The sequence below is a fragment of the Petaurus breviceps genome, unplaced genomic scaffold, assembly GCF_028583685.1.
Source record: "Petaurus breviceps papuanus isolate PSGF00001 unplaced genomic scaffold, PetGlider_PUasm1.0 90644, whole genome shotgun sequence".
Classification (NCBI taxonomy): Eukaryota; Metazoa; Chordata; class Mammalia; order Diprotodontia; family Petauridae; genus Petaurus; species Petaurus breviceps.
The window spans coordinates 7,407,050-7,425,001 of NW_027187298.1; the positions used below are offsets into that span (position 1 = coordinate 7,407,050).

The 17,952-nt window shown below is 36.8% G+C and overlaps 1 pseudogene; it reads left to right on the forward strand.

The window, feature by feature from the left end:
• LOC138143569 (TIMELESS-interacting protein pseudogene) overlaps nucleotides 1-16,298 on the forward strand; it is a 49,841-nt pseudogene extending 33,543 nt beyond the window's left edge.
• Nucleotides 16,299-17,952: the final 1,654 nt, after the last annotated feature.

Here is a 17,952-nt window from a genome sequence, read left to right on the forward strand (position 1 = left end):
TCCCATTCCCACTATAGAAAATGCATTCTCCCTTCCTGATTTTTCAGAACTTTTCTTTGTCTTGTTCTAACCCGCATCTATGACCTTATTTCCCTGTTTACTGTGCTGCAGAGGAGCCCCTTGTCTGATTTCTTTAGGTTTAGGAAGTAAATAGTATTAACTTCTTTTCTCTTCTTCTCTTAGTGAAATACTCATTCCTTGACATTCTAGGCCTGAGCTCCACAGAGTTTTGCAACTAAGAGAAACTTCTGAGATCATCTGGTCAAACTTCCTCATTTTAAAGATGTAAAACATGGTATTTCAAAGAGAGAAAGGAATCTTGTTAAATTCTCGTAATCGGCCTGGACAGTTTAAGAACATTGTCTCGGGGTGATAAAGACTATGCTCAGAGTTGCTATCCTAACTTCAGTACTGAGAGCGGAGGCACACATAACACTTTCCAGCTCCGGCCCTTGGCACCTTGGTAGTGCTTGTCTTTGGTATTGTCATTCACTTGTGTCTGGCTCTTTATGACCCCGGAAACCATAGCATGCCAACACTGTCTATGGAGTTTTCTTAGCAAAGATATTGGAGTGGCTAGCCGTTTTCTTCTCCAGTGGATTCAGGCAAACAGAGATTAAGCAACTTGCCCAAGGACACACAACTGATAAGTGTCTCATGCCAGATCTGAACTTGGGTCTTCCTGGCTCCAGGCCTAGCACTTTATCCACTGAGATTCCTGACTGCCTCCCTGTACCTGTCTAGCTCCTTCTTTCTTATGGGATCTCATCTATAGAATGGCACCATATAGGCACAGGGCTTCTCCAGAAGAGACCGGATGCAGTCAAGCAAGAAACATAGAAGTAGCATGTTACTGAGGCAGTCTTTCCACATCCAAGCTACTAGGAGGCTTGCCTCCCCATCCTGATCAAGGCAAATCCCTTCACCTCCTCAGTCTCCATTTCTGACAAAGCTGATGTGCAATTGGTCTTTGGATAGAGCCTTCCAGTCCCCAACTTCTTACACCAGAGGTAAGCCTTGTTGTAGATGCAGGGATCAAGGGCTTCATCTTCATCTGCATGCTCCAGGTTGAGGATACCTGTGATACCCATAAAACTGTTGTTTCATGCTGTTATTTTCACCTTGTGTTGTTATTTAACTTTTGTTGCATTTGTGCTATCTTCTGAACTAGATTTCAGTGTCATAGAGGGCAACTTATACTCCCTTTTAAATACACAGTGCCTTGTGCAATGCTAGCCACACATTCAGTCATAGGAATGCATTTGTAGTGTGGGAAATGATTAGGGGACTCCTGATCAATTGGGCTCCTACTAGCTCACTTGATTGAAATGTGGGATCTAAGGGAAAGGTTATAGAGACAAAGATGTGTTAAACCTTAAACAAAAGGTAAGGAGTCTTTATTTTTCATTAATCTTTTAGAAGGTGTAAAAAAGTTCCCTGATAAAATTTCATAGAACTATTAGGCAATTAGCAATTATCTGGCTGAAGGACAGCTGCCTCTCTGGTGACATTTAGAAAGTAAGCTATTAAGCTCTGCAGTCAATCAAGGAGGTGCTCCATTATTTGACAGAGGACTCATCCCTGGCAGTCAAGAAGAGTCAATTATTAAAGAAGAAGCCAGCTCTTGAGAGGAAATCACTTTACCCTCTCACTTCTTATAGAGCATAGGGAGGAAGGGATTTCTCATTCTCCTATCATTGACAATGGTGAATTAGAGCTGAATAGCACCCCTAATGGAAGAGATTACTCCCCAAAGAAAGTAGGCACAGAAATTCTAGCTGAGAAGCCAGGATTTGTGTTGCAGAAAAGGACAGGCCCAGGGAATCTGTCTAACAAAGACATTGCATCAAGTAAAGAAAGGGGAAAGGAGGTGGTTGAGAAGGGGAAGGTGTGTGAGATGAGACCATGAAAAGAGAAAGGATATTGGTACCCTGAAACTTGAGAAACAGGGATGTTTTGGCCATATGCTCCCCCAAAGTGTTTGCCGCCCTAGAGCAGCTAAGTGGTACAGTGGACAAAGCACTGGGCCTGGATTCAGGAAAACCTGAGTTCAAATTTGGCCTTAGCTGCTCAGTAGCTATGTGACCCTGTGCCCCAATTTCTTCGGTTGCAAAATAGAGATAGCACCTACCTGCAAGGGCTATTGTGAAGATAAAATGAGATAAACCTGAAGTGTGCAGCACAATGTCTCATATTGATTAGGCATTTCATAAATGCTTGTTTCCTCTTCTCTACTAGTGTCCACTGTGTGCAGCTACTCTCCCCAGTAATACTCTATGTATTTTGAAGGGTTTGAACTAAAGGCCTCTTAAGGTCTTCTCCAGCTTCAGATCTATGATTCTGTGATGCTCTCTGTGAGAGAGTACATCCGAGCTTTATTGAGGGGGAGAGGAAAACTTTTTTTTTTTCACTTTAGTTCATGACTGGCTATTTCAGTAAATATCTTTGCTTTGAGCTAATTGTATTACCTGACCTCCATGAACACATTGGTAGGGATACATGAGCTATATATACTTTTAGGTGATAGAGGCCTCATTTTACAAAGGAGGAAAGGGAATCCCAGCAAGTCTACCATTATGCCTAGTCCATCTTTTTTGTTAATACATTTCTTAGATGGCATTCTTTTCTCCATTTTCCATAAATCTTTGTTTGTAAAGTGTAATATATATTTCATTTTGTCTGCAGATGTGGAAAGAAAGGGTAGGATGTTTGACCCTGTGACTAATTTACATAAATTTCTAGGTTGAAAATTCCCTTGATTGATATAGAGTAGAAATGCACTTATAATTTTAGAGAGCAACTGTAGGGCACTGAAAGGTTTAATATGGCTATATAGATAGTAAATGTCAGTGGGAGGACTTAACTCAAGTCTTCCTGACTCCAAGGCCAGTTCTGCATCTACTCTCTCACATACTGTGATGGTACTAGCAGCAAAGATGATGATGATGATGATGATGATGATGATGGCAGTGGTGGCAGTGATGGTGATGGTGGTGGTGGTAGGGGTATGATAATGATGACTGGTGGTGATGATGGTAATAAGCAGCATTTCATAGTGGATAGGAAACTGGTCTTGAAGACAGGAAGACCTGGGTTCAAGTGCTGCCTATGATACCTACTGGCTCTATGATTATAGGCAAGTCACTTATCCTCTTACCATTCTAAGTAGTTTTCTAAGACTGCAAGTTCCAAGGGAATGTGCTCATCTTCATCATAACAAGAATTTCCTCACTAAGGAGTTATTTATATTAATGATACCATCAGTTCACTTCCTATCCCTACCACCTATTAATGTCTTCACTTTTTTCTTTCCATCTTTAGTACCTAGTACACTGTCTGGCACTTAGTAAGTGCTTGATACAAGCTTGTTTGCTTGATTGATTTTGGATAGCTCTAATTATTTCAGAATTGGAAATACATCCTTAAGTCAAATCTATTTGTCTATCAGAACTTAGAAAGGGCTCATGTTTAGCTCTATACATTCTACTTTCAGGGAAATGAATTTAAGCCCAGTCATTTGACCTTCAGCAATCACAAGTTCCCAGAGAAAATTGTTCATGAACTTCCAGGAGACCCTGATTTTCCTCAATCTGCTGCAGACAGGAGATGAAGCAATTTTGCCTTCCTAGCTCTGACATCATTTCTTCCATCTGAAGCTTAATAAATCACAGCCCTCACATACGTAAAACTTTTGCCTGCGTTGCAGCATCTCTATCAAATGCAAACCAGCCATGGGACAGAAACAGGCTGCTTTCCCACCAAGTACCCCCTTTCTGTTTTCCATTCTGGAAGCAAAAAAAGAGATTGTTTCTTTCCTTTTCCCCTTATCACACAGCACAAGCCCAGTCACTGCCAGTCACACAGACCTCACAGGAAATGATATACATTCCTCAAATTCCTCACAGGACAAATGGTTAATCACAGAGTCTGACCTACAGTATCTAAACATGAGACATGTGGGAACAACAGAAGAGAACAGGGGTCATCCACTGTTCCTACCAGCATTGTAAGGATTTCAGGGACCAAAGAAACAACCATGAAGATGCAACTAATCACTGGCTTGGACACTGAGAAGACCTATCAGTAACCATAAGAAGTGATCTGTGTTTGAACCTTCATGACTAAGAAAGACAAATGTCCACAATTCCTGCATCCAGTATCTACCCCAATCATTCTGATAACTGGTTTTATAATTATTAGACTGTCTCAAATAGCCTTAAGTGAGTTCTAAAAACTGATTTTTACAACTCAAAAATTGATTTATAGAATTTATTTTAGCATTTGGTTATTTTCACTTTCAGCACTTCACCAAATGATTCTGTCTACTTCCAAACTTCAGAGCCTCTGCAATTTCATCAGTGTGAGTGTATCCTTTACCCAGCCTAGGACAACCCCTGGACCTCTTAGAGGACTATTTTAAGAGTTGCTACAGGTGAAATACGATGCTTCATCACCCCACAATAACACTTGTGATTAATCTCTAATGAACTTTAGCGAGGCTGGTATTTGGACACCAGGCTTACAGTGGGTCCCACAGGTCATCCAGCTTATTAGGAGAGCCAGGAAAAGGCAGCAAAATATAGAATGAGAATAAGGGGTAGAGGTGAAAAAAGCAAAACTACTACCTACTGAGTTTGCACTGACAGTAAGCTTTGAAGAACTAACAGATGAACATAACCCCAAACGTAATATATTTAAAACCAAACTCACTTTCCCTTCCCAACCTTAGTTCTTCCACTGACATCTTGATTTCTGTTAATCATGCCATCATTACCCCTGTCACGCAGATTCAATACGTGAAGCCATCTCAGTTTCTTCATTTGTAAAATAAAAGAGGCTAGAAATTTAAGTTCCCTTGCATCTCTAAATAGATAAATCCATGGCCATAAATTTATTTCTCTCCCATACTGCAATTCCCCCCCTGCCATATTCAATCACTAAGCATGTTTTGATGATGATTCTTCTTCAGTGTTTTCTACCCCTGCTGCCTGCTCCCCTTGGCCATGGCCCAGGCCTAATTTAGATCTTTATTATATAGAAAAGGATAATAACTTTTCATCTGTCTTCTAATCAATCAACAGCATATATTAAGCACTTACTATATAACAGGTTCTATGCTACCATGGAGGAATACACATACATAGAAAGAAGAAATCTCTGTTTTTCAAAGAACTTCCATTCTAACAGGAGAAACAAGTATGAATCTGTAAATCCATACAGAAAAAAGCATAAAGAAAATACACACTAAATAGTTAGGGAGAGAGGGTGGTACCACTTGAGAAAATTTTTCTGCAGAAGGTAATACTTGAAGCATCTTAAAGAGAGAGAGGAATTCTGTATGATGGAGGTAAGAGGAAGTATGCATGCCAGGAATGGAGCGTGGAGACTGGGGATGGAGTACTTTCTGTGATGGATAGATAGAGAACTAGTTTGGCTGAATTACAGAGCATTAGAAGGTCAGTAGAATACAATGAGGAGGGAAAGATAGCATGGGTCCCAGTTACAAAAAGCTTCTAACAACTTATCCCCTAAAACCTATCTAACACTCTAGTGCCAAGTTTATCTTCTAAAAATGTCACTTCCCTGCATACAAACTCATAAATGTCTACCAAATATAAACTAAAGTCTAATACCAGCCCTCTACTGATCGTCTCCATACTACCTTTCTGATCTTGTCGTCCACTATTCTTTCTGCTAAAGCCTCTGCTAGGTCAAATTAGAGGGCAGAATACTCATCACATCCTAAGTGGGCCCTGCAAATTCTTCACCTTTGTATCTGGGTTCCTCTTATTTCCTGTACTTATTTCCTCTATCTCAACCGACAAAATCGGAAAAAAAAAATTTGCAAAAACTTGCTCTGAAATGTGGACATCAAAAATATCCAAATGTTTCTCATTGTATAAGAATAGCTAGCACTTATACAGCCCTTTAAAGTTTGCAACACATTTTACATATTCTACCTCATTTGACCCTCACAACAACCCTGTGGAATAGGTTTTCAGATGAGGAAAAGGAGGATCAGAGAGGCCAAGTGATTTGCACAAGGTCGCACAGCTAGTAAGGGTTCTGAGGCATGATTTGAGCTCAGTCTTTCTTCTTGTCTCCCAATTCAACGCCCTCTCTACTCACTGTTGCCTGGGTGTAAAAAAAAGCCAGATTTTGGAATGTATTTTTATTGAACATTCAGTTTTGTACAGCAACAGTTTGAATATAGAATAGAATCCCACTTTTTCCCACAGTCTTCCTTGGTCACATCATCCAAAAGTGATCTCTTTCCTCAGAAAACCCTCTAGTATGTATTACCTTGTCATGTGGCTTTTACCCTGACTTGCTCTATAAGCTTGGTGAGTCCTATGCAGGGGTAGTACAAAGCGTATTGGATTTAAAGTTAGGTGAGATGGATTTAAATCCTGCTTCTGCTATTTACTTCCTATGTGACTTTGAGCAAGTTACTACCATTTGGACTTTGTTTTCCTAATTTATAAAATAGGATTGGGCTGTGGGGGAGGTGGGAGAGGATGGACTAAATCGCCTCTGAGATCCCTTCCTTCTATATCTCTATAATTTTAAGATACTATAACTTTGGGTAAATCACCTCCCTTCTCTGGTCCCCACTTTTCTGATTTTTAAAATGAGGGAGGAGACAAAGTCAGACTAACTCTGACTTTCTCTCTTAGCTCTGCCTCTGACTCTCTGGACTTTCCCACAATGCCTCACTAGAGCATTCCTTTACCTTCATCCCTCTATTCTGGGAAAACATCCAGTTCAGATGTTATCTCTCTACTAGACCCCCCACTTTCAGTTCCTTTTTTTGTGTTGTCTTCTCCCATTAGAATTCAAGTTCCTTGAGGGCAGGTACTTTGTTTACAATGTATCCCAATGTTCAGTACAATGTGTGGCACATGGTAAGCATTTAATAAATGCTTACTGATTTGTTCAAAATCTTATGATCTAATTTTTTTCTTATCTGTGAAATTAGCATACTTGTATAAAGTTATTGTAAGGTTCAAAGGGAAAAAAAGCTTTTTAAATATCAAAGTACTATATAAATGTAAGTTATTTTGTTTACTATTAGCAAAGCACTCATTCAGCATTTATTCATCCATCAATTATCCTATTCCCAATATATGCCAGGCACTGTTAGGCACTAAAAGTATCACTGGCCCTGAGGAATTATTTATCTTCTCATGTGTCCATGCCTTATCTCCCTAACTAGACAGCAAAGTGCCCAAGGTCAGAGACCACGTATTGTACCACTGAACATCTCACAGGCGCTCACAGACATATCACAGACCTTCAATAAGTGCTTGCTGATTGATTGGGAAGTATTCTTTACAGCTTTAAACAAAGTCATGAGGACATGTCCATCAAAGCTCTCATTATAAGAACATAAAAGTAAGAGCGGCGATTTGTCTGATTCATATTTTTACTGCATTGGGAAACAAGGTGATAAAAGACAAGATAATCAGCAGCCCCATTCCTGGGTGGTATCAGTGACTAATTGTTTATCATGGAGGTTTCAAAGTGTCCTTCTTAAATCCTTCTATCATCTTTGCCTTATGTGACCTGCAAGATGTTGTTTTAAAGAAATTTTTTAAAGCAATCTGATATTAGTTGACTGGAAGCAAAACACATGTGATTAGACTCATGATTCAGGGAGAACTTTGTGTCAGCAGGGCATGATCTGCACTCCTCCTGAGGCAGAGCTGAACCAAAGCATGTCCAAAGGGGCATGGAGGTCACAAGGAAAGTGAGGTCCACGAAAAAGAATTCTAACAGCTCATAGTTCAATTACACTGAGGGTAGTATGACAGAAATAGTGAGCTTTACCCTGGACTTATAACCAGGAAGGCATGGGTTCCCAGTTCTACATGTGTGTAACCATAGACAATTCATTTAAATCCTGTAAACCTTGATTTTCTCATCTATTAAATGGGAATAATAATGTCAGCCAGACTACAGAGTTGTTGTAAGAGTTAAATATGTGTAAAGTGTTGTTTTATTTGTTCTTGTTCAGTCATTTTTCAGTTGGGTCTGACTCTGTGACCCCTTGTGGAGTTTTCTTGGCAAAGATACTAGAGGGTTTGGCTATTTCCTTCTCCAACTCATATTACAAATGAGGAAACTGAAGCAGACAGGGTGAAATGACTTGCCCAGAGTCATATACCCAGTAAGTGTCTGAGGCCACATTTGTACTGAGGAAGACAAGACTTCCTGACTCCAGGCCCATTACTCTTATCTACTGCGCCATTCAGCTGCTCCTAAAAAACTTTATAGTTCAATATAAATATCCATTATTATAGGTCAGGAAACATTAACTATTTACTACACTATGCTATGTATCATGGATATAAAGATGCAAAATCTAAAATCCTGCCCCTCAATCAGCTTGCAATCCACTATGGGGAGATAACATGGAGTCAAATAAATATAAGGCAAAAGAGAGTATGATGGGGCAAATAAGAGAACCAAGGACAATATTTACAAGAAATGTTAGTAGAGAGATCACTTTTGCTGGTGAAATCAGAAAATGCTTCATTGAAAATTATAACTGGGGGCAGCCAGGTGGTGCACTGAGTAAGAGCACCGCTTCAGAGTCAGGAGATCTGGGATTGAATCCGGGCTCAGATACTTACAACCACACCCAGAAATAAATGGCCGTGTAACCTTGAGCAAGTTATTTAATCCCAATTGCTTAAAAAAAAAAGAAAAAAGAAAATGATAACTGATCTGAACCTTCCAGGACCAGAAGTATTTTAACAAGAAGAGAGGAAGACAGAGTGCTATTCCTGGAACAAAGGAGAGCCTACCTAGATACAAGCGAGCAATCAATCAAACATTTGTTAAGTACAAACTATACAATTGTGGTAGGTTCTAGGGATAAAAAGACAGAAAGGAAATAATCCTCAAGGAGCTTAAGTTCTATAGGATCACACAACATACATGAGAGACAGCAATGTGAGTTCATGGAAATAGTCCAACTTAGCTATAATATGGAGTGTATTAAGGCCAATATGGTTGGGAAGCTGGCTGGGTCCAAACTGTGAAGGCCTTAAAATTCTCAGCTAAGATTTGATCCTATCTTATATGGGCTGTGTGGAGTCACTGTAGATTTTTAAGCAGGGAACTCATATGCAGCAGAGACCAGTTTTATTTCCCCAGAAGTCACTTGGGGCAGGCACTGAGGCCAGCAAAGCATAAACCGCCCAGGATGGGAAGAGTTTGGAAAAGCTTTAAGGTCTAGGGACAAAGGGAACCACCATATAAAAGGAAAGAGTCAAGAAGTGAGCAATTGAAGAATAAAAGAGGTAAAAATCCTGAAATTTTTAAAGATCTCAGGAGGAAAGAAATTCAGTTAAATACCTTAAGTATTGTGAAAGCAGAAATAATCAGCAGAATAGAAAAACTTGAAACTATAATGATAAGCCTTACCAAGTTAAAAAAGAAAAAGTAATTAATTGTGAATGCAAATACATAGAAGTCAAGGATAATTCAGAAGAAAAACAAAAAGCAATGATATTAAAATAAAGCATTAATTCCAAAAAGCAAAACATGTTTATCTTGACAAAGTATATGTAAACAACTAAAGGGTTAGTCTCCCAGAAGAATATGAGCAGTCCAGAGTGTAAATTTAGAGAATCCACCCCAAATGTTCACATGGACTATTTGTGCCTGACTTGTGGTAGAGCATTTTGAGCTCATTTTGGTCTGATCAGTCATAGCTGGACACACTGTAACTTGCCTCTAACATAGTGATGTCATCTTGTTCCTCTTTGTGAATGAAGGACAGCAAGCGACCAATCACCCATGACCAGTGCCCCCCACAAAAAACAAACAAACCCCAAAACCTGAAAATCACAATGCAAGAAATAATACAGAAAAACTACACAGAACTTTGAAACACAGGGGAAAAAAAGCAGTACAAATTGAAAGAATATACAAATTGCCTCTAGGCAAAAATTAAAAAAAAAAGAAGAGAAAGAAAACAACTGTATACTCCAAGAACCATGGTGACTAAATATATCATTTCCAATCATAAACAACAAATCTACAAACTGGAGAAAGTTCTTCATATATAAAGGAAATGTGAATAAAATAAGACTATTCTATATCCCCTAGAAAACACAGGAGGGAATGGAATAATGTATTCCAAAATGCAAGGGAGTTCAAAATGCAAATCTAGGAGACCTGTGCTGCCATTAATGGGGTCGGGGGGGGGGGGGGGGAGAGGTGCCAAGCAAAGGCAACTTCCCAAGGTTCAAAATACCAGCATAGGTTCTCTGCATTTTGTTCAGTGAAAAATTAAGAACAGAGAAAATCAAAATATAGCATCATTCAAAATACAGCATTTACCAAGTGTAATTCAATAATCTCCAAGTACTACCCCACCCCTGGACATTACATTCATATAATCAATCACAAAGTGCCTCTTCTAAATACTACTCCACCCCAAGGCTGTTCATTCATTTAGTCCATCACAAAGCCCCTCTTCTCAAATGGAGATTAGTTTCCAATCATAAGTAAAGTGCATTCATTTGTTCAATCCCAGAGCACAAAAAAAGTCAAAAATTCCCCACCCTTGGATTACAACTGAATAGGCCATCTACCCCCAGAATTACAACAAGCTTAAGCACAGCATTTAATACCCAAAGAGAGGTCTTTTCTTCATCTTGACTGGAGGCAAGTTCTCAGCAATCTTTGTTCCTGGGGAGATAGCTTAGCAAGGCCACAAGATACATTGCCAGTGTCTTCAAAAATTCACTCTCTGTCTGCAGAACAGTCTCAGGAGCTCTGAACCAACAGCAAGGTTCCATAACCTCTGCAACAACAGCACTGTCCTTCACCAGTGGACAGAATTCACTCTCTGTCTGCAGAACAGTCTCAGGAGCCCTGAACCAACAGCAAGGTTCCAAGACCTCTGCAACAACAGGACTGTCTCTCACCAGTGCACAAATCTGGCAAAACAACATCAAAACAGACAGACAAAGTACCAGAATAACAGCCATGTCTCCTCAGTCCTTGGCAGCTCTGGGTGGCAGCTCTCAAAAGTCCTGGGCAATTCAAACTGGCCCTCAGCAATCTTCTCAGTCTCTCTCTGCCTCCAAGATGCTGCTTCCAAAAAGTTCTTCTGCCTCTCCCTTTTCTTGTGTCTCTCTAAATTGACATCACCAGCTCCTCCCAGTTCAGCCCTCTCTTTTCATGTCAACAAGTCCATCCCACAAGTGGGATTCACAAGCTCTGGGTTTTAACACAATCCAATCAAAAACCAAGCCAATACAGGGGGATCTTTAAATTCCATTACTATTAGGGTGCAGGGGGTTGGGGGGTGGACAATTAATTTTTTAAGAAAACATTTGAAGCATTCTTATAAAGAAAAGCAGACTAGAAAAAAAAATACCTGCTTTTCAAATAACCCAGAAAGTAGAAATATTAGAAAGGTAAACAAATACAGAAACCAAGGACAATAATGAAAGAACAACAGAGAGGGCATTAATAGATTTCTTTCTAAATGTACACAAGGAGATGAGAATGAAAGCTAAAGTCAAATAGAGAAAGTAATTTTGAAGAAACAGGATTGAAAGAAGGCCTAAATCTTGTGAGGTTTTACCTCTAGGTGAATCACTTATTTTTTGTTTGGTTGGTTAGCTGATTTGGTTTGGTTTGGTTTGGGTTTGTTGTTGTTGTTTTTTACTTTTATTTGAATTTGTTGTGGTGCTAAATTAATTACAGAAGGAAAAGTGCATTAAAAAAAGGAAAAGAGGATAGGGGGAATATGTGAAGTTCCCTAATCAAATCAAAAGTTAAAAATGAAAGGAAAATCACTCCTGTGGTCTCTCAAGAAGTGGGTCAAAGGGGCGGCTAGGTGGCATAGTGAATAGAGCACTGGCCCTGGAGTCAGGAGGACCTGGGTTCAGATCCAGCCTTAGACACTTAACACAAAAACTAGCCATGTGACCTTGGGCAAGTCACTTAACCCCAATTGCCCTCCAAAAAAAAAAGGAAGTGGGTCAATAGAAAAACAGGAAAGGAGACAAAAAGAGGGATTGAAACAAGGGCAAAGAAAGGGAAGAAATTGATGGGAGAGAGTCCCACTGAAGAACATTCCCATGAGGGAACACAGGCTACTAATGGAGATAAGGACTTTATAATGGGAACAATCTGTAGGGATTTAGAGCTTAAAGTGACCACTCAGAACTCTTGCTAATAACTGAGACCCAGAAGAATAGGAGGTAATGGAACCAGAGAGGGCATTTCATAGAAAATGAAGGAAAATGATCATGGGGAAGTTAAAGGATAGTAAGGAATTGTACAATCAGTAACAGAGGCAAATTCCTACTGTGGTACAACACTTCTGCCTTCTCTGTCACATGGAGCAACTGATATTTACAAGAATAAGGCCCAAGGAGAAAAGAGGACTTGAGGCAATATTTACAACAGTATAGGAATTGCTTAGAAGAGAGTCATCAAAAAAAAAGACACGAACAAAATAAAAATGAGCCACAGGAACAAAAAATTCTATGCATTTGGTGAACAAAAAAAAAATAGTAGTTGTAGTTATGGTTTTAGAAAAGGCAAAAACAAATTCATAACATAAAAGAAAAACAAAGAAACTACATTATACCAAAATGATCCATAGACAATAAACCAATATCAATATTAAGTGTATATGCTCCAAATATTTTGGCATCTAACATCAAAAAGGAAAAACCAACTGAATTATAGGAAGATATGTACTGTAATGCAACAGTGGCAGCAGAGTTCGATGCCCCTCTCTCTGTTTTGGATAAATCTTAAAGAAAGATAAACCAAAAGGATAACATCTAGTTAAAAAAAAATCTGGAGAATCTATAGTTGAAAGATATATAGCATACTTTGAATAGGCTTACTAAAGAATAGACATATTTATCAGCACTACATGATGTTTTTACAAAAACTGACCATGTAATAGGACACAAACATATTTCAAATAAGTGTAAAGTATGAAAAATTATAAACACAGCCTTTATCAAACATAATTCAATAAAATGGTAATCAGTTCTTGGAGTAAAAATGATGTAAGTCCAAATGGAGCTTTTAACAGCAAAATTCTAAAAAAAAAAGAGGGGTTCAAAGAAAAAATCATAGAGAAATTAAATATGAGAAAGACAATGATAATGATAAAATAACATAAAATTTCTGTGATGCTGCCAAAACAGTACTTAGAGGGTTAATATATGTCCATGCAAATATATGATGATAAAATAAAAAGAGAAAGAATTAATGAATTATAATGAATTAATGAACCATTTTTAACAATTAAAAAGTCAACAAGTAAACCTAAAATAACCTCAAAAGAGATGTTAAAATTAGAGGAGAAATAGATAATCTGTAGACTACATTTCTGAAATGATATAAAAAAATTAAAGTTTGCTCTTTGAAAATAATAGTGAAAAGTATAATTGAAAAAAAACATTTAGCCAATTTTGAGTAGGGACAGAAAATAAAATCAACAAAATAATAAACAGTGAAATCAAACAAAAAAGAATGTGTATGCATAGATGCATGAATACCCAAACTGAGAACTCAAAGGAAATGGAAAAAACACCTTCAGAAATATAAAATGCTTGATTTAACAGAAGACCAAATAAAGAATTTAAATAATTCAATTTCTGAAAAAGAAACAGAATTAGCTGAAAGACACTACAAAAGAAGAAAAGAAAAAAAAACCTCCTGGTCCTGATGGATTGATGCACAGGAAAATTCGATCAATTTTTTTAAGTACTAACACTATCTAAATTGTTATTAAAAATTAATAAAGAGGATTGGCTAGGTGGCGCAGTGAATAGAGCACCGGCCCTGGAGTCAGGAGGACCTGAGTTCAAATCCAACCCTCAGACACTTAACACAAAAACTAGCTGTGTGACCTTGGGCAAGTCACTTAACCCCCATTGCCCTCCAAAAAATATTTATATAATGAATTAATTAACCAGTTTTAACAATTAAAAAGTCAACAAGTAAACTTAAAATAAGCTCAAAAGAGATGTTAAATTTAGAGGTGAAATAGATCATCTGTAGACTACATTTCTGAAATGATAAAAACAATAAAGTTTTCTTTTTGAAAATAATAGTGAAAATTATAGTTTAAAAAAAACTTTAGCCAATTGGATTAGGGACAGAAAATAAAATAATAAAAATTATTAGCTGAATTAGCTGAAAGACTGCAAAAGAGGAAAAGAAAAAAAAGCCTCTTGGTCCTGATGGATTGATATCCAGGAAAATTCTATCAATTTTTTTTAAGTACCAACACTATCTAAATTATTGTTAAAAATTAATAAAGAGGGTTGGCTAGGAGGTGCAGTGAATAGTGTACCGACCCTGGAGTCAAAAGGACCTGAGTTCAAATTCTACCTCAGACACTTAACACACACACACACACACACATACACACACATCTAGCCATGTGACCTTACGCAAGTCATTTAAACCCAATTGCCCTACCTTCCCTCTCCAAAAAACAAAAGGCAAAAAAATTAATAAAGAAAGCATTTGACAAAATTCCCTTGTGAGACAATGAAACCAGAGAAAAATAAAACAGGAGAAATATAGACCAATATCATCAATGATATTAATTCAAAAATTTTTAAACAAAAACTAAACCCATGATATCTCAGTAGACATGGGAGAAGTCTTTGACAAAGTACAACACTCATTTAGGCTAAATACACACACAAATTATAAGCATAGAGATACATTTTTTAATATCATAAAAGGTGTCTGATTTAAAACCAAAAGCAAGAATCAAATGCAATATGAATACTCTAGAATATTTCTCAGTAAATTCAGGATTGAAGCAAGATGTCCACTCTCACAACAATTATTTGATAGAGTAGGAAAACTAAAAATTGAATTAATCATACTAATAGAAAAATCATATTATTATATCAGTATCAATGCACAAAAAGCTTTCAACAAAACGTAACTCCCACTTTTGATACAAAGACTAGAAAATATTAGATCTTTCCTTAGAATATATATTTCTATCTATATCTATATCTATCTATCTATCTATCTATTTTTCTATCTATATGGATTATGTAACTGAGAGAAGCAAGAATCCATGACAATAAAATCAGAAATGAAAAAAATTATGTTGACTGTCACCACTTCTATTTTATATAGCAGTAGAAATGCCAGCTACAGCAGTAATCTAAGAAAAAGAAATTGAGATAATCAATTTTTTCACTTGTTTACAGATGTTATGTTGGATTGCTTAACCCTAAAGAATTAATGGAAATGATTATTTCAACAAATCTAAAGGATATAAAATAAATCTGCAAATATCATGATTTCTATAATAATTCCAATAAAACCTAGAAGGAAGACATGGAAAGAGAAACTACATATAAAATTATTACATTATCAAACACATGCTGGAGTGTCCTGGAAGTCCTCTTTCTGGAATTAATCTGTGGTTGGCTAATTTTCTCAAGCAACATTCTTGCCTGGAGAGGCTGGAAATGGAAAAGGTTGAAAAGTTTCATCTTCCACCACCTCAAAATCAGGAAGGTCCAGCAAATTGTTCTCTTCTGGTTCCATAAATCCGAGGCTCAGCTTGACCTTCACCAACTAGGGAAATCCAGCTACAGCACATCAGGAACCTTAGTGCATCTAGCGAGAGCTTGCAGCTTACCTGTGATAAGGTAAAATTCAAAGATACAGGCTATAAGACTAAAGATGTGAAGACATTAATCAGACCCATGGAGCACTGGGCACATGGGCTATTTCCTAAACTGCAATTTTAGGATTTTATTGGTCAAAGAGAACATTTGGGAAATAAGAAGGAAATTCAGACCTGCTTAAAATGAATCCAACGTGATCTTCCTATTATATATGAGCATTTTATTAGTAATGATGGTGATAAAGAAGAAAGTAATGGATTAGATACAACTACCACAGAGTCTGGTTCCATTTTTTTGTAAATTTGGTTGATAGAAAAATGTTTGCTTCTTAGTCAAACACAAGCTTAACGAAGGAACAACAGCAAAGAATTGAGAACAAACAACTAGCCTGAGAAAAGAGAGTGGCAAAACTGTTATATGACAACCAGTCCCAAGAAAATGATGTCAGTTACTGTGCCCAGGACACAGGCATCTGAAAAGGACAGTACAAATGAAGCTCAAGAAAAAAACTTAAATAAAGCTCAACAGGAGAATTTATATGAATTAGATGAAGAAAATCTAGAAATCTCGGACAGTGCTGTCAGTACTGAAGACATAGATGATAACTTGCAAAACTCAGGAGCAGATGAAGCCATTTAAAAATATACAACAATGCCTAGCCAACAAATCTTTTTATTTAAGAGCACTTAAGTGCCAAAATGGGTTGCCTCATTCAGAAATATGAATTAGCCTCAGTTGAGACTAAATAAAAAGAGCCTTAATAGTTGCTCATCCTCCAGTTTAAGAAGTAGGGATTTGTTGTATTTTTTTTCACAGTGTTTGAAAACATTTAAGTGGCTAACTTTATTAGCTTTTTAGAGATCTGGCACTTATATTTGTCCAATTTATTTATTTATATTAGCCTAAGTTGTCATAGCTTCCATAAGCTTCTTCTACTTGTATAATATACAATATAATATATTATATACAAACAGGTCTTTTGACAATTAGGTAACTTCTCCTGCTAGCATAGTGTTTAAGGGTCCTATGTTTTATAATAGTTTGAGATATAAAAATGATTGTAAACTGTTTTTTTTTTGGTAAAATGTGAATAAATAAAAGCTCTTTTACAGAAAAAAAATATTATTACAGAATGTATAAAATACTTTGGCGTCTATCTACCACAGTTTACACAAAAACTATATGAATAAAACTACAGACCACAATTTTTAAAGAAATACTGACTCAAATAATTGGAAAAAATTTAATTGTTCATTGGTAGGATAGCAATACAATAAAATTATAATAATACATAAATTAATATGCTTTTTCAATGCTATATCAAATTACGAAAGGATTACTTTGTAAAAGTAGAAAAATAATAACAAAATTCATATTTAAGCAAAAAAAAAGTCAAAAATATCAAGGAAAATCATGAAAAGAAGAGGGAATAAAGAGATACAAGGGGTACCAGATCTCCCACTATAATACAAAAACATAATTATCAAACAACTTTGAACTAGTTAAAAATAGATAGCTTCAACAATGGAACAGATTAGAAGCACAACATACAAAATTAAATATATTAGTACTCTACTATTCAGTAAACACAAAAACCCCAGTATTTGACAAAAACTGCTGAGAAAACTAGATGGCAACATAAAAGGTATTACATTTGAACAAATACCTCATACCAAGATAAGCTCCAAACAGATAGGTGACCAAATGTATATGGATATAACAAGGTCACATTATGAGCCAGTTAGAGAGATATGGAAAAAAATATCCATCAGATCTATGGATAGGAGAAAAGTTCATTATCAAACAATGAATAAAGAAAATCACAGGAAACAAAATAGATAATTTTGATTCTATAAAAATTTTTTAAAGTGAATTCAATAAAGCTAAGATTAAAAGGGAAACAAATAACTGGGGGAAATCTTTGCATCACTTCTCTGAGTTCTCGTTTCTAAGATATATAAGGAACTAATTAAAATTCATAAGAATAAGATACATTCCCTAACTGATAAATGGAGTAAGGATAGGAACAAATAATTCTCAGGGGAAGAAACCGGGCCTATTTACAACCATATGAAAACAATAATGCTCCAAATCAGTTCTAATTACTGAGAAAATAAAAATTTACTAGAGAGATGCAAATTAAAACAGTTCTTAGATTTTACCTCAATCCATCAGATTGACAGTGCCCAAACCACTCCCCCCCCAAAACAAAACAAAACATGAGGACCTTCAGTAAAATAGGTATATTGAGGTAATTTTTGTGGGCCTATGAATTAATATAATTGTTGTTGTT